The 21,374-nt window shown below is 41.7% G+C and overlaps 1 non-coding gene across 1 annotated transcript; it reads right to left on the bottom strand.

Annotated features, from left to right (window-relative positions):
- Window positions 1-354: 354 nt before the first annotated feature.
- Window positions 355-461, bottom strand: LOC139360163 (U6 spliceosomal RNA). Its single transcript, XR_011617348.1, has one exon. It is a non-coding gene; the product is annotated as a U6 spliceosomal RNA (small nuclear RNA).
- Window positions 462-21,374: the final 20,913 nt, after the last annotated feature.

Raw genomic sequence — 21,374 nt, 5'->3', positions numbered from 1 at the left:
GAGCTTTTTTTCATATGCTTGTTGGCTGCATAAATGTCTTTGAGGAGTGTCTGTTTATATCCTTTGCTCACTTTTCGATGGGGTTGTTTTTTTCTTGTAAATTTGTTAAAGATTCCTGTAAATTCTGGATATTAGACCTTTGTCAGATGGGTAAATTGCAAAAAAATTTCTCCAATTCTGTAGGCTATCTGTTCACTCTGATGATAGTTTCTTTTGCTGTGCAGAAGCTCTTTAGTTTAATTAAATTCCATTAGTCAATTTTGGCTTCTGTTACCATTGCTTTTGGTATTTTCATCACAAAGTCTTTGCCCATACCTATGTCCTGAATGGTATTGCCTAGGTTTTCTTCTAGGGAAAAATATGGAACACTTCATGAATTTGCATGTCATCCTTGCACAGGGACCATGCTAATCTTCTCTGTATCGTTCCAATTTTAGTATGTGTGCTGCCAAAGGGAGCAGAGCCAAGCTTTTAAGAAGTGTGTCAGAGGTTCCAAGATGGCCGAATAGGAACAGCTCCAGTCTACAGCTCCCACCGTGAGCGACGCTGAAGACAGGTGATTTCTGCATTTCCAACTCAGGCACCAGGTTCATCTCACTGGGGCTTGTCGGACAGTGGGTGCAGGACAATGGGTGCAGCCCACGGACCATGAGCCAAAGCAGGGTGAGACATCACCTGACCCAGGAAGCACAAGGGGTTGGGGAATTCCCTTTCCTAATCAAGGGAAGCCATGACAGATGGGACCTGGAAAATCGGGTCACTCCCACCCTAATATTGCACTTTTCTAACAGCTTAGCAAATGGCACACCAGGAGATTATATCCCGTGCCTGGCTTGGAGGGTCCCACACCCACAGAGCCTTGCTCACTGCTAGCACAGCAGTTTGGGATCAAACTGCAAGGTGGCAGTGAGGCTGGGGAGAGGCACCCACCATTGCTGAGGCTTAAGTAGGTAAACAAAGCAGCTGAGAAACTCAAGCTGGGTGGAGCCCACTGCAGCTCAAGGAGGCCTGCCTGCCTCTGTAGACTCCACCTGTGGGGGCAGGGAATAGTTGAACAAAAGGCAGCAGAAACTTCTCCAGACTTAAATGTCCCTGTCTGACAGCTTTGAAGAGAGTAGCGGTTCTCCCAGCATGGAGTTTGAGATCTGAGAACAGAAAGACTGCCTCCTCAAGTGGGTCCCTGACCCCCGAGTAGCCTAACTGGGAGGCATCTCCCAGTAGGGGCCGATTAACACCTCATACGGCCGGGTGCCCCTATGAGATGAAGCTTCCAGAGGAACAATCAGGGAGCAACATTTGCCGTTCTGCAATATTTGCGGTTCTGCAGCCTCTGCTGGTGATATCCAGGAAAACAGGGCCTAGAGTGGACTTCCAGCAAACTCCAACAAACCTGAAGCTGAGGGTCCTGACTGTTAGAAGGAAAACTAACAAACAGAAAGGACATCCACACCAAAACCCTATCTGTACGTCACCATCATCAAAGACCAAAGGTAGATAAAACCACAAAGATGGGGAGAAACCAGAGCAGAAAAGCTGAATATTCTAAAAATCAGAGCACCTCTTCTCCTCCAAGGAATGCAGCTCCTCGCCAGCAACAGAACAAAGCTGGACGGAGAGTGACCATGATGAGTTGAGAGAAGAAGGCTTCAGAAGATCGGTAATAACAAACTTCTCTGAGCTAAAGGAAGATGTTGGAACCTGTTGCAAAGAAGCTAAAAACCTTGAAAAAAGACTGGACAAATGCTAACTAGAATAAACAGCATAGAAAAGACCTTAAATGACTTGATGGAACTGAAAACCATGGCACAAGAACTACATAACGCATGCACAAGCTTCAGTAGCCGATTTGATCAACTGGAAGAAAGGGGATCAGTGATTGAAGATCAAATGAATGAAATGAAGTGAGAAGAGAAGTTTAGAGAAAAAAGAGTAAAAAGAAATGAACAAAGCCTCCAAGAAATATGGGACTATGTGAAAAGACCAAATCTACGTCTGATTGGTGTACCTGAAAGTGATGGGGAGAATGGAACCAAGTTGGAAAACACTCTTCAGGATATTATCCAGGAAAACTTCCCCAACCTAGCAAGGCAGGCCAACATTCAAATTCAGGAAATACAGAGAATGCCACAAAGATACTCCTCGAGAAGAGCAACTCCCATAATTGTCAGATTCACCAAAGTTGAAATGAAGGAAAAAATGTTAACGGCAGCCAGAGAGAAAGGTTGGGTTGCCCACCAAGGGAAGTCCATCAGACTAACAGTGGATCTCTCTGCAGAAACCCTACAAGCCAGAAGAGAGTGGGGGCCAATATTCAACATTCTTTAAAGAGAAGAATTTTCAACCCAGAATTTCATATCCAGCCAAACTAAGCTTCATAAGTGAAGGAGAAATAAAATCCTTTACAGACAAGCAAATGCTGAGATATTTTGTCACCACCAGGCCTGCCTTACAAGAGCTCCTGAAGGAAGCACTAAACATGGAAAGGAACAACCAGTACGAGCCACTGCAAAAACATGCCAAATTGTAAAGACCATCAATGCTAGGAAGAAACTGCATCAACTAATGAGCAACATAACCAGCTAACATCATAATGACAAGATCAAATTCACACATAACAATATTAACCTTAAATGTAAATGGGCTACATTCTCCAATCAAAAGACACAGACTGGCAAACTGGATAAAGAGTCAAGACCCATCAGTGTGCTCTATTCAGGAGACCCATCTCATGTGCGGAGACACACATAGGCTCAAAATAAATGGATGGAGGAAGATCTACCAAGCAAATGAAAAACAAAAAATAAAAAGCAGGGGTTGCAATCCTAGTCTCTGATAAAACAGACTTTAAACCAACAAAGACCAAAAGAGACAAAGAAGGCCATTACATAATGGTAAAGGGATCAATTCAACAAGAAGAGATAACTATCCTAAATACAGCCAATAAAGGAGCAACCAGATTCATAAAGCAAGTCCTTAAAGACCTACAAAGAGATTTAGACTCCCACACAATAATAATGGGAGACTTTTACACTCCACTGTCAACATTAGACAGATTCACGAGACAGAAAGTTAACAAGGATGTCCAGGAATTGAACTCTGCTCTGCACCAAGCAGACCTAATAGACATCTACAGAACTCCCCACCCCAAATCGACAGAATATACATTCTTCTCAGCACCACATTACACTTACTCCAAAATTGAACACATAGTTGGAAGTAAAGCACTCCTCAGCAAATGTAAAAGAACAGAAATTATAACAAACTGTCTCTCAGACCACAGGACAATCAAAGTAGAACTCAGGATTAAGAAACTCACTCAAAACTGCTCAACTACATGGAAACTGAGCAACCTGCTCCTGAATTACTACTGGGTACATAATGAAATGAAGGCAGAAATAAAGATGTTCTTTGAAACCAATGAGAACAAAGACACAACACACCAGAATTTCTGGAACACATTCAAAGCAGTGTGTAGAGGGAAATTTATAGCACTAAATGCCCACAAGAGAAAGCAGGAAAGATCTAAAGTGGACACCCTAACATCACAATTAAAAGAACCACAGAAGCAAGAGCAAACACATTCAAAAGCTAGCAGAAGGCAAGAAATAACTAAGATCAGAGCAGAATTGAAGGAGATAGAGACACAAAAAACCCTTCAAAAAATCAATGAATCCAGGAGCTGGTTTTTGGAAAAGATCAACAAAATTGATAGACCACTAGCAAGACTAATAAAGAAGAAAAGAGAGAAGAATCAAATAGACGCAATAAAAAATGATAAAGGGGATTTCACCACTGATCCCATGGAGATACAAACTACTATCAGAGAATACTATAAATACCTCTATGCAAATAAATTAGAAAATCTAGATGAAATGGATAAATTCCTGGACACATAACCCTCCCAAGACTAAACCAGGAAGAAGTTGAATCTCTCAATAGACCAATAACAGGCTCTGAAACTAAGGCAATAATTAATAGCCTACTAACCAAAAAAAGTCCAGGACCAGAAGGATTCACAGCCAAATTCTACCAGAGGCACAAGGAGGAACTGGTACCATTCCTTCTGAAACTATTCCAATAAATAGAAAAAGAGGAAATCCTCCCTAACTCATTTTATGAGGCCAACATCATCCTGATACCAAAGGCTGGCAGAGACACAACAAAAAAAGAGAATTTTAGACCAATATCCATGATGAACATCGATGCAAAAGTCCTCAATAAAATACTGGCAAACCGGATCCAGCAGCACATCAAAAAGCTTATCCACCATGATCAAGTGGGCTTCATCCCTGGGATGCAAGGCTGGTTCAATATATGAGAATCAATAAACATAACCCATCATATAAACAGAACCAAAGACAAAAACCACATGATTATCTCAATAGATGCAGAAAAGGCCTTTGACAAAATTCAACAGCCCTTCATGCTAAAAACTCTCAATAAATTAGGTATTGATGGAATGTATCTCAAAATAATAAGAGCTATTTATGACAAACCCACAGGCAATATCATACTGAATGGACAAAAACTGGAAACATTCCCTTTGAAAACTGGTGCAAGACAGGGATGCCCTCTCTCACCACTCCTATTCAACATAGTGTTGGAAGTTCTGGCCAGGGCAATCAGGCAAGAGAAAGAAATAAAGAGTATTCAATTAGGAAAAGAGGGAGTCAAGTTGTCCCTGTTTGCAGATGACATGGTTGTATATTTAGAAAACTCCATCATCTCAGCCCAAAATCTCCTTAAACTGATAGGAAACTTCAGCAAAGTCTCAGGATACAAAATTAATGTGCAAAAATCACAAGCATTCCTATACACCAATAACAGACAAACAGAGAGCCAAATCATGAGTGACCTCTCATTCACAATTGCTTCAAAGAGAATAAAATACCTAGGAATCCAACTTACAAGCGATGTGAAGGACCTCTTTAAGAAGAATTACAGACCACTGCTCAATGAAATAAAAGAGGACACAAACAAATGGAAGAACATTCCATGCTCACGGATAGGAAGAATCAATATCTTGAAAATGGCCATACTGCCCAAGGTAATTTATAGATTCAATGCCATCCCCATCAAGCTACCAATGACTTTCTTCACAGAACTGGAAAAAGCTACTTCAAAGTTCATACAGAACCAAAAAAGAGCCCGCATTGCCAAGACAATCCTAAGCCAAAAGAACAAAGCTGGAGGCATCACGCTACCTGACTTCAAACTATACTACAAGGCTACAGTAACCAAAACAGCATGGTACTGGTACTAAAACAGAGATATAAACCAATGGAACAGAACAGAGCCCTCAGAAATAATACCACACATCTACAACCATCTGATCTTTGACAAACCTGACAAAAACAAGAAATGGGGAAAGGATTCCCTGTTTAATAAATGGTGCTGGGAAAACTGGCTAGCCATATGTAGAAAGCTGAAATTGGATCCCTTCCTTACACCTTATACAAAAATTAATTCAAGATGGATTAAAGACTTAAATGTCAGACCTAAAACCATAAAAACCCTAAAAGAATACCATTCAGGACATAGGCATGGGCAAGGACTTCATGTCTAAAACACAAAAAGCAACGGCAACAAAAGCCAAAATTGAGAAATGGGATCTAATTAAACTAAAGAGCTTCTGCATAGCAAACGAAACTACCATCAGAGTGAACAGGCAACCTACAGAATGGGAGAAATTTTTTGCTATCTATCCATCTGACAAAGGGCTAATATCCAGAATCTACAAAGAACTTAAACAAATTTACAAGAAAAAAATCAAACAGCCCCATCAAAAAGTGAGCAAAGGATATGAACAGACACTTCTCAAAAGAAGACATTTATGCAGCCCACAGACACATGAAAAAATGCTCATCATCGCTGGTCTTCAGAGAAATGCAAATCAAAACCACAATGAGATACCATCTCACACCAGTTAGAATGGTGATCTTAAAAAGTCAGGAAACAACAGGTGCTAGAGAAGATGTGGAGAAATAGGAACACTTTTACACTGTTGGTCGGACTGTAAACTAGTTCAACCATTGGGGAAGACAGCGTGGCGATTCCTCAAGGATCTAGAACTAGAAATACCATTTGACCCAACCATTCCATTACTGGATATATACCCAAAGGATTATAAATCATGCTGCTATAAAGACATATGCACATGTATGTTTATTGTGACACTATTTACAATAGCAAAGACTTGGAACCAACTCAAATGTCCATCAATGATAGACTGGATTAAGAAAATATGGCACACATATACCATGGAATACTATGCAGCCATAAAAAAGGATGAGTTCATGTCCTTTGTAGGGACATGGATGCAGCTGGAAACCATCATTCTGAGCAAACTATCGCAAGGACAGAAAAACAAACACCGCATGTTCTCACTTATAGGTTGGAATTGAACAATGAGAACACTTGGACACAGGGTGGGGAACACCACACACCGGGGCCTGTCATGATGTGGGGGGAGGGGGAAGGGATAACATTAGGAGATAAACCTAATGTAAATGACGAGTTAATGGGTGCAGCATACCAACATGGCACATGTATACATATGTAACAAACCTGCACGTTGTGCACCTGTACTCTAGTACTTAAAGTATAATAAAAAAATAAATAAAAATAAATTTAAAAAAAAGAAATGTGCCTACCAGCTGGGCATGGTGGTTCATGCTTGTAATGCCAGCACTTTTGGAGGCTGAGCTGGGAGGATCACTTAAGTTCAGGAGTTCGAGACCAGCCTGGGCAACAAGCAAAACACTAACTCTACAAAAAGTGAAAAATTTAGCCAGGCGTGGTGGTGTACGCCTGTAGTCTCAGCTACTTGGGAGGCTTAGGTGGGAGGGTGGCTTGAGTCTGGCAGGTGGAGGTTGCAGTGAGCCATAATCACACCACTGCACTCCAGCCTGAGCAACAGAGCCAATCCCTGTCTCAAAAAAAAAAAGAAGTTTGCTTACAAAGCGGAGGAAAGAACAAGAGTGGTAAATGAATGGCACTAGAATATAGTAAGTTTTCTCTCCCATGTTTAGAATGAGCCCATCATATAAATGGAAGGTTCTACAGATATGATTATAAAGAGCATCTTCTTTAAATAAGTACACTCCCCCATCCCACCTCCACATATGCACATGTGAACCCTGAAAGATCCAATCCTTCAAAATGGATCCCGGCCGGGCATGGTGGTTCATGCCTGTAATCCTGGTGCTTTCGGAGATCAAGGCTGGAGGATCGGTCACTTGAGACCAGGAGTTTAAGACCAGCCTGGGCAACATAGTGAGACTCCATCTCTATGAAAAATTTTAAAATTAGCTTGGCACGGTGGTGCATGTGTGTAGTCCCAGCTGTTCAGGAGGGTGAGGCAGTATGATTGCTTGAGCCCAGGAGTTCAAAGCTGCTGTGAACTATGCACTACTGTATTCCCACCTGGGTACCATTCCTTCTGAAACTATTCCAATCAATAGAAAAAGAGAAGCCCACTTGATCATGGTGGATAAGCTTTTTGATGTGCTGCTGGATTCGGTTTGCCAGTATTTTATTGAGGACTTTTGCATCGATGTTCATCAGGGATATTGGTCTAAAATTCTCTTTTTTTGTTGTGTCTCTGCCAGCCTTTGGTATCAGGATGATGCTCGCCTCATAAAATGAGTTAGGGAGGATTTCCTCTTTTTCTATTTATTGGAAAAATTTCAGAAGGAATGGTACCAGTTCCTCCTTGTACCTCTGGTAGAATTTGGCTGTGAATCCTTCCAGTCCTGGACTTTTTTTGGTTGATGCATAAAAAATTAATAATAATAATAAAATAAAAAGATGGATTCTGAATGGTTAACTGCACCTGAATTCAAAATAGGGCAAGCTCTATTCTGTACTCTGAGTTCCTAGAAAAACCACATTTGCATAACTTTGGTACTTTTATAGCTGCCTGTTCCTGCTTACACCATCTGAACTAACCAGTAGGTTGTAGATCAGTGACCTACAATGACCAATCACAACTCAGCATTAACCAATCAGAACTAAGCAAGTCTACATCCTTCATTTGCATAAGCAAATCAGATTGGGAACCCAAGTAGGAACTTTCTCTATAAAAGACCACTTCTCCCTTTGTTTTCCAGACTGCACTTCAATTTTTTGCTGAAGGCTGCATCTACCTATTGCATCTATGAAGCACTTCAGTACTTGGTCTTTCTAGCAGAAAAATTCTCTGGATGAAAAAGTAAAATCCAAAGTTACTGATTTAGCATCACCATCTAGCCCAACTATTGTGGTTGGTGGGCCAGTCACACAATGACACTTAAAACGCCTCTCTGGAGAAGCACAGGGCCTCCTTCCACAGGGAATGATGGACCCAATCCCCTGATGCAAGCACTCCCAGGACTCACACGGTCCTTGTCCCATGAAATCTCAAAGGGCTAATTCCACCAGGCTCCAAAGTTCTGTGCTTTTTGTCTCGTATACAAAGACCCCCTAGTACTTCCTGTGTATTTTTAAGCAGTAGTTTGCACCATCTATTTTTAAGTCGGACGGACAGGTCCGGGGGAATTGTGACTTGCCACTAACAATGGCAGAATTGGGCCTGGACCCCACACACCCCAAGGCAGCACCAGGATCCTCCTGCAAAACAGACAGGCTGCTTCATTCCCCTCTTTTGGTGACGACAGCTTCATTCTTGACTCGCAGCAAACATTAACTCAAAAAGCTTTGATAGGTTACTTGTCCATACCATAGCCACACCCATTAAATTACAAATGAGGAAAACTGAGGTGCAGAGAGGATCAATGACTTGGCTAAGTGCACTGAGCTGGAAGTAAAACCAAGATCTGGCTGGGCGCGGTAGCTCACACCTGTAATCCCAGCACTTTGAGAGGCCAAGGCGGGCAGATCATGAGGTTAGAAGTTTGAGACCAGCCTGATCAACATGTTGAAACCCCATCTCTACTAAAAATACAAAACTTAGCCAGGCATGGTGGTATGCACCTATAATCCCACCTACTCAGGAGGCTGAGGCAGGAGAATCACTTGAACCCAGGAGGCAGAGTTAGCAGTGAGCCAAGATTGTGCCACTGCACTCCAGTCTGGGTGACAAGGTGAGACTCCATCAAAAAAACAAAAACAAAACAAAAAGCAAAAAACAAGACCTCCCACCCCCAGACCTGCATATTTTTGTCTGCAACAAGCACCGGCATGCATGAGTAACAGACAGGCCTGGTGTATCCCAGTGGCTCAGCGGAAAGGAGTGAAGACCCACTTTTTAAAAACCTCAGAGCCCTCTAGAGACATGACATTATCCAACGTACTCCCTCTGGAAGAGCCCTGAGCTTCCTGAGCTATAAATATTGAGTCTTGTGAGGTTTCCTCTCAGAGCTGAGGTACAGCTAATGAAGTTTCACATTCGTGCTGAGTTTGACCTAAAAAAGAAGTTTAAACTTTCAGGCCCATAAAAATGAGGAGTTTTTTCTTGCCCCAATCTCAATGAGCCAACAAGGCCTTTCAAGAAAGAAATTCCCACAAATGGAGACTGTTGAGGCATCAGTGGTTACTTCTGATCACCACGGAAACCCCCAAACCACTACATCCCTGGCTTCCACAGGGGTAGGGCTGTCTCACCCTCCTACTCCATCTTCTCCAAAGATGGGATGCTGCTGAGTCCACCAGCTTTTATCAACCACTCAGCACTTAAAGTCTACTCCCCTCATGTTCAGCTCAACTTGGTTCCTTTGTGGTCTTCGCTACTGCCAAGACCCAGTTTTTGGCAGTCTAGAAGATTTCAGTGGCTTACATTTTTCCTTTTATCCCAACTTCTCAATGGCCTACAGCCCTCTGTTCCCTGCCATGATCCCAGGGAGTTCCACCTGAACATCCTGAAACTCCTCCTCAGTTTCTGTGGCAGGTGCTCTGCAGGCTGAACTCCCAGCCTCTCCCAGCACCTCACTCTCCACGGCCACTTTCACTTCTAAGATCTTTGTCTAAAGCCTTCAAGAAAATTAAAGGGCAAGCTAGTTACACAAAGTAATGTGACTTATGCCCTTTAGGCCCATCGCCTCGCCTGCTTTGCTGCCCATTCTCCCTAAATCTTTGCAACTTGATCAACCTGATTGTCTGTCACCATCACATTAACCGAAACTGTATTCTTTAAGGTTAAATCTCAAGTGCTTTGTCTAACCACCCTGCTCTCATTTCTGAATAGCATTTGACACAGTTGACAACTCCCCCAGCAACTCTTGCCCTCCCATGCATTCACACAGGTGCACACACAGGCACACAGACTTCCTTAAAATTCTCTCCCTGGTTTTTGTAGCTTTCCCTGCAACCTTCTTGCCACCTCTCTCTTTCCAGTCCAATGATTTTCAAACCTTTCCCCTCACAGATTCTCCATCTTAACATATCGAAAACCAAACTCATGGTCTTTCTTTGAGACCTACCATCCTGGCTCTTGAGTTTCATTACCGTCTTCCAGCCCACCAGACCGGATACCAAGGAGTCATCTTTGTCTCCTGCTATTCTCAACCCTCACATTTAATTAGTCCCCAAGTCCTGCCAATTCTTCCTTCAAAACACCCCTATACTAATACCATCATCTTCATTATCACTCTGTTCTCTCCTTTCTAATCCATGTGGCCCATCTCTGCTAGATTAACTCCCTTAACACACGCGTCAAGCCTCATCAATGGTGATTCCTATTTCCCATATGAAACTAAAGTTCTTGCTCTAAACTTAAAATGCCTGAACATTGCTGGTCCTATCCTGCTCAATTACCCTGATTTCCCATTACTCTAAAGCATGAATTCATTGCTGCAGTCAAACTCTACTTGTTACACTTCTCCCTTCATGCAGATGAACATGATTTGCACTGCCACCACCACCACAGACGTGAGCCACCACATCTGGCCAAAAATTATTTTTTAATGATCTACACCAGTGACTGGCTTGAGGGTAGGAAGAAGGATTCTGGTTTTCTAATAATCCCCCTCAGTCATCCCTCCCTTTCTTTAACATGAATAACTGATGTTTCTTCAATTTTAGGTAAAAGCTGTGGAGCCAATACAGGTGCAGCATTCCCTTCTACCCATTGGCAATTCTGGAATCTCCCTTGTTCTGTTAATAGACCAAAAAGAAAAAGTTGTTATTACGTTGAGTATTTACTGACCACAATGTAATACAGTTAGAAATCTACAACAAATAGATAACCACACAAAAAAATCTGAAAACAGATTTTCAAATAACTCCCAAGCTTGATAAGAAATACAAGAAAATTACAAACTGTTCACAACTCAAGAACACTACATGACAAAACTTATGGGATGCAGCCAAAGTGGTACCTAGAAGCCAATGAATACCAATAAACAAGTTTACTAGCACAAAAGATTGAAGTTAAAGGAACTCAACTTTCAAATCAGGAAGTACAACAACAACAAAATGATCCAAGGAAAGTAGATGAAAGGAAATAAAAATAATTTTAAAAGAAATTATAAATTAATCAACAAAACCAAAACTTGTCCTTTGACAAGACCAACCTTTAGCAAATTTCACTAAGAAAGAAAGAAAGTATACAAACACGTTGGGCCTGAGAAAAGCAGGAAGCTAAATTTCAGCCTGAATTTCAGTTACAAAGCAGGGAACTGCAGTCTCAGGCAAGTTTCTTAACTTCTCAACACAGACCCACCATCTGCAAAACGCAGGTAACAAAAAAAACAATTCCTACCTCAAAAGTTGTTGTCACAATTAGATGAGATAGCATATGCAAAGGACGTAGCACAATGTCCGGCTCACAGAAGCAGACAATAAATAATGCTATCATAATGACATTTTAATGTAATAAACCTAGACGAATAGAGCAGTAGGTCTTGGTCCTGGGTTTGCATCAGGATTACCTGTGATGATTTTTAAAATTCATGATGAATAACTATTTTTATTATTGGGAAAGTCTAATTTTCTCATCACAGGAATCATTTTTTAATTCACCAGACTCTATTGTCCACACAACTGTGTTCCACAGATACACCCAAACTTGGAGATTTCTGATTCTGTCATCTTTTTTCCCAGGCATTTCTTTTCTGATTTTTCCCACGTAAGCTTCAAGGATAGGAAAGCTTGACACTGGAAAATTTTCCAACTTTTTCTTTTTCATTTCTTATTCCTTATGAACAAGACTCCATATTCAATGGTTAGATTGGGCACCAAAATACATCACTCAAAAGAAAAAGTGTTTTAGTTTGGGTTTCCTTAGAAGCAATCCCTCAGACAAGAGTTTTTGAACATGCAGTTTATGTGAGAAGTGTTCTCAGAAAGCATAGTAGGCTAGTGGGAAATTGAGCAAAGTAAGCAAAGGAGGCCAATAAAGTTCATGAATGCCCAGGTTGCCACTGTGGGAAACTGAGACTCAGTGCCTTTGAGGGCCTCGGGGACAGTGAGTAGAACACACCTCAGAATTGTTCTACTCAAGGAGTGAAGAAGCTTAACCACCAACTTTCATTTGGCTTGGGTTGAGGGGGGCTCTTGAGCAATTCACTCCAGTTGCAGAGAAAGCCCTCAAGCAGAATCATGTTTACTTGCAGGAGGAAGCCATTGGCCTTTAGTAGACTCAAGGGGCTATGGGCTTCTGCTACAGAAGCCAACCAATGTCAACCCAATGCTCATGCCTAGGGTAGCTTGTGCCCACATTGAGGGGTGAGCAACATACTTTGGAAATTCTTTCATGCTTCCCTTCTATGCCAGATTACCTTTTATTTAACCATCCTAGTCTTTAGGAAGCTCTTCACAAAGATGAAAAGATTTGTGTTTTTTAATAAAAGGACTTGGAATTTAATATAAGTGATCTACAGGGTGCTTCGTGACATACATGCTACTAATTGCTCCCTTACCTTTTGTGTTACCCTGTTCCAAAATTATTGTTTCTTTAAAAAAAAATCACAGAGTTATCTGTGTGATTGAATGGTGCATGTGATCATGGAAGGTCATGATATGGGGAGGTTCCAGCATATTTAGCAATTAATACGCCATGCTCAGAGGTCTTCAAGAGTATTTGCAACCTTTTTTAAAATTAATCTTCACAGAACTTCTAACAGCAAAAATAGCACTCACATATTTTTTGCTTTTAGGAATCTCTCAGAAGTCTCTCATCACTCTTAATCCATTTTTTCATAGCTTCTGCTATAATTTATTTTATTTTATTTTACTTCATTTCAGTTTTGAGAGGGAATCTCGCTCTGTAACCTAGGCTGGAGTGCAGTGCCGCGATCTTGGCTCACCACAACCTCCGCCTCAGGTTTAAGTGATTCTCCCACCTCAACCTCCTGAGTAGCTGAGATTACAGGAATGCACCACCACGCCCAGCTAATTTTTGTGTTTTTACTAAAGACAGGATTTCACCATCTTGGCCAGGCTGGTCTCAAACTCCTGACTTCAGGTGATCCACCTGCCTCGGCCTCCCAAAGTGCTGGGATTGCAGGCATGAGCCACTGCACCCGGTCTTCTGCTATAATTTAAACGTGTGCCCTCCAAAATTCAGAAGTTGCCATTGTGATAGTATTAAGAGGAAGGGCCTATACACAATGATTAGGTCATGAGGACTCCCTGGTGAATAACTTTAAGGCCTTTATAGAAGAAGCTTCAGTCAGCCTTCAGTTTATCTCACCCTCCTGCCATGTGAAGATACAGGAAGAAGGTCCTCACCAGATGCTAGTGCCTTGATCTTGGGCTTCCCAGCCTCCAGTACTGTGAGAAATGAACTTCTGTTTTTTACAGACTAGCCAACGTCAGGGATTCTGTTAGAGCAGCACAAGCAGACTAAGATAGCTTCCTTACAAGACCAAGAATGTAGGTGTCCCCATTTTAATATTGGAACACTGAGGCATAGAGAGGTAAAATAAATTGCAACAGGTAGCAAAAGGTCTCTTTATTATCATCCTCACTTCACAGGACTGTTGTTTCCTCTGCTGAAGAACTGGCTGTGGCTGAATTCTCTCACCAGCCTTTGGCAAGGTTGGATCTGAGCATGATGGCCCATCCCAATAGAAGCAAAGCCATAGCTTATTGTGGGGACAGAGGTAAGTTCTGAGCTTCATCAGAGAGCCTTGGGACATGGGATGTGCCTTGGAGTAAACTGGACTCACTTGATAAACAAAGATATAAAAACTTCTATTTCCCAAAGAGAGTTTTACTTCACTTTAAAGAACTAGACAGTCTCAGTTGCTTAAACTGCATCCAGAAGGCCCCATGGGAAGTGTCTTCACAGTCAGGTTAAAAGCTTTCTGCTGCACAATGAGACACCATCCATTGAGTTTACAATCCCACCAACTGTGTAAAAGTGTTCCTATTTCTCCACATCCTCTCCAGCACCTGTTGTTTCCTGACTTTTTAATGATTGCCATTCTAACTGGTGTGAGATGGTATCTCATTGTAGTTTTGATGTGCATTTCTCTGAAGACCAGTGATGATGAGCATTTTTTCATGTGTCTGTTGGCTGTATGAATGTCCTCTTTTGAGAAATGTCTGTTCATATCCTTTGCCCACTTTTTGATGGGGTTGTTTGTTTTTTTCTTGTAAATTTGTTTGAGTTCTTTGTAGGTTCTGGATATTAGCCCTTTGTCTGATGAGTAGATTGCAAAAATTTTCTCCCATTCTGTAGGTTGCCTGTTCACTCTGATGGTAGTTTCTTTTGCTGTGCAGAAGCTCTTTAGTTTAATTAGATCCCATTTGTCAATTTTGGCTTTTGTTGCCGTTGCTTTTGGTGTTTTAGACATGAAGTCCTTGCCCATGCCTATGTCCTGAATGGTATTACCTAGGTTTTCTTCTAGGGTTTTTATGGTATTAGGTCTAACATTTAAGTCTTTAATCCATCTTGAATTAATTTTCGTATAAGGAGTAAGGAAAGGATCCAGTTTCAGCTTTCTACTTATGGCTAGCCAATTTTCCCAGCACCATTTATTAAATAGGGAATCCTTTCCCCATTTCTTGTTTTTGTCAGGTTTATCAAAGATCAGATGGCTGTAGATGTGTGGTATTATTTCTGAGGACTCTGTTCTGTTCCATTGGTCTATATCTCTGTTTTGGTACCAGTACCATGCTGTTTTGGTTACTGTAGCCTTGTAGTATAGTTTGAAGTCAGGTAGCGTGATGCCTCCAGCTTTGTTCTTTTGACTTAGGATTGTCTTGGAGATGCGGGCTCTTTTTTGGTTCCATATGAACTTTGAAGTAGCTTTTTCCAGTTCTGTGAAGAAAGTCATTGGTAGCTTGATGGGGATGGCATTGAATCTATAAATTACCCTGGACAGTATGGCCATTTTCACAATATTGATTCTTCCTATCCATGAGCATGGTATGTTCTTCCATTTGTTTATGTCCTCTTTTATTTCACTGAGCAGTGGTTTGTAGTTCTCCTTGAAGAGGTCCTTTACATCCCTTGTAAGTTGGATTCCTAGGTATTTTATTCTCTTTGAAGCAATTGTGAATGGAAGTTCATTCATGATTTGGCTCTCTGTTTGTCTGTTACTGGTGTATAAGAATGCTTGTGATTTTTGCACATTAATTTTGTATCCTGAGACTTTGCTGAAGTTTCTTATCAGCTTAAGGAGATTTTGGGCTGAGACAATGGGGTTTTCTAAATATACAATCATGTCATCTGCAAACAGGGACAGTTTGACTTCTTCATTTCCTAACTGAATACCCTTGATTTCTTTCTCTTGCCTGATTGCCCTAGCCAGAACTTCCAACACTATGTTGAATAGGAGTGGTGAGAGAGGGCATCCCTGTCTTGTGCCAGTTTTCAAAGGGAATTTTTCCAGGTTTGCCCATTCAGTATGATATTGGCTGTGGGTCTGTCATAAATAGCTCTTATGATTTTGAGATACGTTCCATCAATACCGAATTTATTGAGTGTTTTTAGCATGAAGGGCTGTTGAATTTTGTCAAAAGCCTTTTCTGCATCTATTGAAATAATCATGTGGTTTTTGTCTTTGGTTCTGTTTATATGCTGGATTACATTTATTGATTTGCGTATGTTGAACCAGCCTTGCATCCCAGGGATGAAGCCCACTTGATCATGGTGGATAAGCTTTTTGATGTGCTGCTGGATCCGGTTTGCCAGTATTTTATTGAGGATTTTTGCATCGATGTTCATCAGGGATATTGGTCTAAAATTCTCTTTTTTTGTTGTGTCTCTGCCAGCCTTTGGTATCAGGATGATGTTGGCCTCATAAAATGAGTTAGGGAGGATTCCCTCTTTTTCTATTGATTGGAATGGTTTCAGAAGGAATGGTACCAGCTCCTCCTTGTGCCTCTGGTAGAATTCAGCTGTGAATCCATCTGGTCCTGGACTTTTTTTGGTTAGTAGGCTATTAATTATTGCCTCAATTTCAGAGCCTGTTATTGGTCTATTCAGGGATTCAGCTTCTTCCTGGTTTAGTCTTGGGAGAGTGTAAGTGTCCAGGAAATTATCCATTTCTTCTTGATTTTCTAATTTATTTGCACAGAGGTGTTTATAGTATTCTCTGATGGTAGTTTGTATTTCTGTGGGGTCGGTGGTGATATCCCCTTTATCATTTTTTATTGCGTCTATTTGATTCTTCTCTCTTTTCTTCTTTATTAGTCTTGCTAGCAGTCTATCAATTTTGTTGGTCTTTTCAAAAAACCAGCTCCTGGATTCATTGATTTTTTTGGAGGGTTTTTTTGTGTCTCTATCTCCTTCAGTTCTGCTATAATCTTAGCTATTTCTTGCCTTCTGCTAGCTTTTGAATGTGTTTGCTCTTGCTTCTCTAGTTCTTTTAATTGTGATGTTAGAGTGTCAATTTTAGATCTTTTCAGCTTTCTCTTGTGGGCATTTAGTGCTATAAATTTCCCTCTACACACTGCTTTAAATGTGTCCCAGAGATTCTGGTATGTTGTATCTTTGTTCTCATTGGTTTCAAAGAACATCTTTATTTCTGCCTTCATTTTGTTGTGTACCCAGTAGTCATTCAGGAGCAGGTTATTCAGTTTCCATGTAGTTGAGCGGTTTTGATTGAGTTTCTTAATCCTGAGTTCTAGTTTGATTGCACTGTGGTCTGAGAGACAGTTTGTTATAATTTCTGTTCTTGTACATTTGCTGAGGAGTGCTTTACTTCCAATTATGTGGTCAATTTTGGAATAAGTATGATGTGGTGCTGAGAAAAATGTATATTCTGTTTATCTGGGGTGGAGAGTTCTGTAGATGTCTATTAGGTCTGCTTGCTGCAGAGATGAGTTCAATTCCTGGATATCCTTGTTATCTTTCTGTCTCGTTGATCTGTCTAATGTTGACAGTGGGGTGTTGAAGTCTCCCATTATTATATGGGAGTCTAAGTCTCTTTGTAAGTCTCTAAGGACTTGCTTTATGAATCTGGGTGCTCCTGTATTGGGTGCATATATATTTAGGATAGTTAGCTCTTCCTGTTGAATTGATCCCTTTACCATTATGTAATGGCCTTCTTTGTCTCTTTTGATCTTTGATGGTTTAAAGTCTGTTTTATCAGAGACTAGTATTGCAACCCCTGCTTTTTTCTGTTCTCCATTTGCTTGGTAGACCTTCCTCCATCCCTTTATTTTGAGCCTATGTATGTCTCTGCATGTGAGATGGCTCTCCTGAATACAGCAGACTGATGGGTCTTGACTCTTTATCCAGTTTTCCAGTCTGTGTCTTTTAATTGGAGCATTTAGTCCATTTACATTTAAGGTTAATATTGTTATGTGTGAACTTGATCCGGCCATTATGATATTAACTGGTTATTTTGCTCATTAGTTGATGCAGTTTCTTCTTAGCCTCGATGGTCTTTACATTTTGGCATGTTTTTGCAATGGCTGGTACCGGTTGTTCCTTTCCATGTTTAGGGCTTCCTTCAGGGTCTCTTGTAAGGCAGGCCTCGTGGTGACAAAATCTCTAAGCATTTGCTTATCTGTAAAGGATTTTATTTCTCCTTCACTTATGAAACTTAGTTTGGCTGGATATTAAATTCTGGGTTGAAAATTCTTTTCTTTAAGAATGTTGAATATTGGCCCCCACTCTCTTCTGGCTTGTAGAGCTTCTGCCGAGAGATCTGCTGTTAGTCTGATGGGCTTCCCTTTGTGGGTAACCCGACCTTTCTCTCTGGCTGCCCTTAAGATTTTTTCCTTCATTTCAACTTTGGTGAATCTGGCAATTATGTGTCTTGGAGTTGCTCTTCTCGAGGAGTATCTTTGTGGCATTCTCTGTATTTCCTGAATTTGAATGTTGGCCTGCCCTACTAGGTTGGGGAAGTTCTCCTGGATGATATCCTGCAGAGTGTTTTCCAACTTGGTTCCATTTCCCCCTCACTTTCAGGCACCCCAATCAGACATAGATTTGGTCTTTTTACATAATCCCATATTCTTGCAGGCTTTGTTCATTTCTTTTTCTTCTTTTTTCTTTACACTTCTCTTCTCGCTTCATTTCATTCATTTGATTCTCAATCGCTGATACTCTTTCTTCCAGTTGATCGAGTCAGTTACTGAAGCTTGTGCATTTGTCACGTATTTCTCGTGTCATGGTTTTCATCTCTGTCCGTTCGTTTATGGCCTTCTCTGCATTAATTATTCTGGTTATCAATTCTTCCACTCTTTTTTCAAGATTTTTAGTTTCTTTGCGCTGGGTACGTAATTCCTCCTTTAGCTCTGAGAAGTTTGATGGACTGAAGCCTTCTTCTCTCATCTCGTCAAAGTCATTCTCCGTCCAGCTTTGATCCGTTGCTGGCGATGAGCTGTGTTCCTTTGGAGGGGCAGATGCGCTCTTATTTTTTGAATTTCCAGCTTTTCTGCCCGGCTTTTTCCCCATCTTTGTGGTTTTATCTGCCTCTGGTCTTTGATGATGGTGACGTACTGATGGGGTTTTGGTGTGGGTGTCCTTCCTGTTTGTTAGTTTTCCTTCTAACAGTCAGGACCCTCAGCTGTAGGTCTGTTGGAGATTGCTTGAGGTCCACTCCAGACCCTGTTTGCCTGGGTGTCAGCAGCAGAGGCTGCAGGAGATAGAATACTGCTGAACAGCGAGTGTACCTTTCTGATTCTTGCTTTGGAAGCTTCCTCTGAGGGGTGTACTCCACCGTGTGAGGTGTGGGGTGTCGGTCTGCCCCTAGTGGAGGATGTCTCCCAGTTAGGCTACTCAGGGGTCAGGGACCCACTTGAGCAGGCAGTCTGTCCGTTCTCAGATCTCAACCTTCGTGTTGGGAGATCCACCGCTCTCTTCAAAGCTGTCAGACAGAGTCGCTTGCGTCTGCAGAGGTTTCTGCTGCTTTTTGTTGTTGTTGTTTAGCTGTGCCCTGTCCCCAGAGGTGGAGTCTACAGAGACTGGCAGGCCTCCTTGAGCTGCTGTGAGCTCCACCCAGTTCGATCTTCCCAGGGCTTTGTTTACCTACTTAAGCCTCAGCAATGGTGGGTGCCCCTCTCCCAGCCTCGCTGCTGCCTTGCCACGAGATTGCAGACTGCTGTGCTAGCAATGAGGAAGGTTCCGTGGGCCTGGGACCCTCCTGGCCAGGTGTGGGATATAATTTTCTGGTGTGCCCGTTTGCTTAAAGCGCAGTATTGGGGTGGGAGTTACCCGATTTTCCAGGTGTTGTGTGTCTCAGTTCCCCTGGCTAGGAAAAGGGATTCCCTTCCCCCTTGCACTTCCCAGGTGAGGCGATGCCTCGCCCTGCTTCAGCTCTCACTGGATGGGTTGTAACAGCTGACCAGCACTGATTGTCGGGCACTCCCCAGTGAGATGAACCCAGTACCTCAGTTGATAATGCAGAAATCACCTGTCTTCTGTGTTGCTGGCGCTGGGAGCTGGAGACTAGAGCTGTTCCTATTGGGCCATCTTGCTCCACCCCCCGGCAATTTTAAAAGAAAATGAAATCCTTGGCATCTGTTGAAAACTGATTTGAGACCGGGTGCGGTGTGGCTTATGCCTATAATCCCAGCACTTTGGGAGGCCCAGGGTTCTATATTTTAATTAAAACTTTAAAAAAATAGTTGAAAAATACAAACAAAAGCCCACTCCCAAATCCAAATAAATTGAGAATATTTAAAAGAATGTGCCACAGATTGTAAATACAAATCTAAAAAGTTTTCAAAAATATTTTGATCAAAAGCAATATCCTTAGAATAACTACATAACCTCCCTATTTGAGCCTCCCTGGGGTGTGTGTTCAACCAGGCTTATTAAAACCACAGTGAGAGTTGGTGTATTTTGGGGTCCTAACAGGGCAGACCTACCAAATCCAAATGAAGTTTTCAGTTCCTACTAGACCCTTGAGACCTGTGTAGACACAGCCTTTAGCCAAATGGCTTGTCTTCTCAGTCTAAGGCAGGTGAGTACCTGAAGTCCTCTGACTTCAAACCACATATTTAGATGTCAAATTCTTTTTTACTATTTGCTATTTGGAAAGTATGTAATGTACCCCTCCACCTTAAAAAAAAAAAAAAGTTATTATTTTCTGTTTGTGAAAATGAGTTATCCAAAGGAGAGAAAGGCAACGAGGCACAAAACTTGCAGGACATGAGCTTCTACAGAGCATTTGGGGTTGAGAGGTTATCCTCCTTGATTACAGATAGAGCAGGGGTCCCCAATCCCCAGGCCATGGACTGGTACCAGTCCGTGGCCTGTTAGGAGCCAGGCTGCATAGCAGAGGGTGAATGGTGGATAAGAAAAGTTTCATCTGCATTTACAGCTGCTCCTCATTGCTTGCATTACCTCCTGAGCTCCACTTCCTGTCAGATCAGCAGCAGCATTAGATTCTCATAGGAGCACAAACCCTATTGTGAACTGCACATGTGAGAGTTCCAGATTGTCTGCTCCTTATGAGAATCTAACGCCTGATGATCTGAGGTGGAGCTGAGGTTGTGATGCTAGTGCTGGGGAGTGGCTGCACACACAGATTAACAGTAGGAGGGAGGTTTGACTGCTCAGAGACCATAATAAATCAACTGCTTGCAGATTCATATTAAAACACTATCAATGAGTGGCAAGTGACAATTAACCTGCATCTGGTGGCAGACTTCATAGTGGCAAGTGAGTTGATGTACTTCAGTTGTACAGCTGCATCTGGTGGCCCTAAAAGCATATTTGAGACAAGTTCAAATCTCCATATTATCTGGATTAAAGTCAAAGTAGAATACCCTGAGATTGCCACAGAAGCACTGAAAAGCCTACTTCCATTCCCAACATCTTATCTTTGTGAGGCAGGGTTTTCTGCAGTGACAGCAAACAAGATGAGATGATGGAATAGACTAAACATAAGCAACACACTTCAGGTGTCGCTGTCTCCCATCAGCCCCATATCGGACTGCCTAGTTGCAGGAAAACAAGTTCAGGGCTCCCACTGACTCTGCATCATGGTGAATTATGTAATTATTTCACTATATATTGCAATGTAATA

The sequence above is a fragment of the Macaca nemestrina genome, chromosome 19 (assembly GCF_043159975.1).
Source record: "Macaca nemestrina isolate mMacNem1 chromosome 19, mMacNem.hap1, whole genome shotgun sequence".
Taxonomy (NCBI): Eukaryota; Metazoa; Chordata; class Mammalia; order Primates; family Cercopithecidae; genus Macaca; species Macaca nemestrina.
The sequence above is the reverse complement of the archived record's forward strand: the minus strand, read 5'-3'. Positions and strand labels throughout refer to the sequence as shown.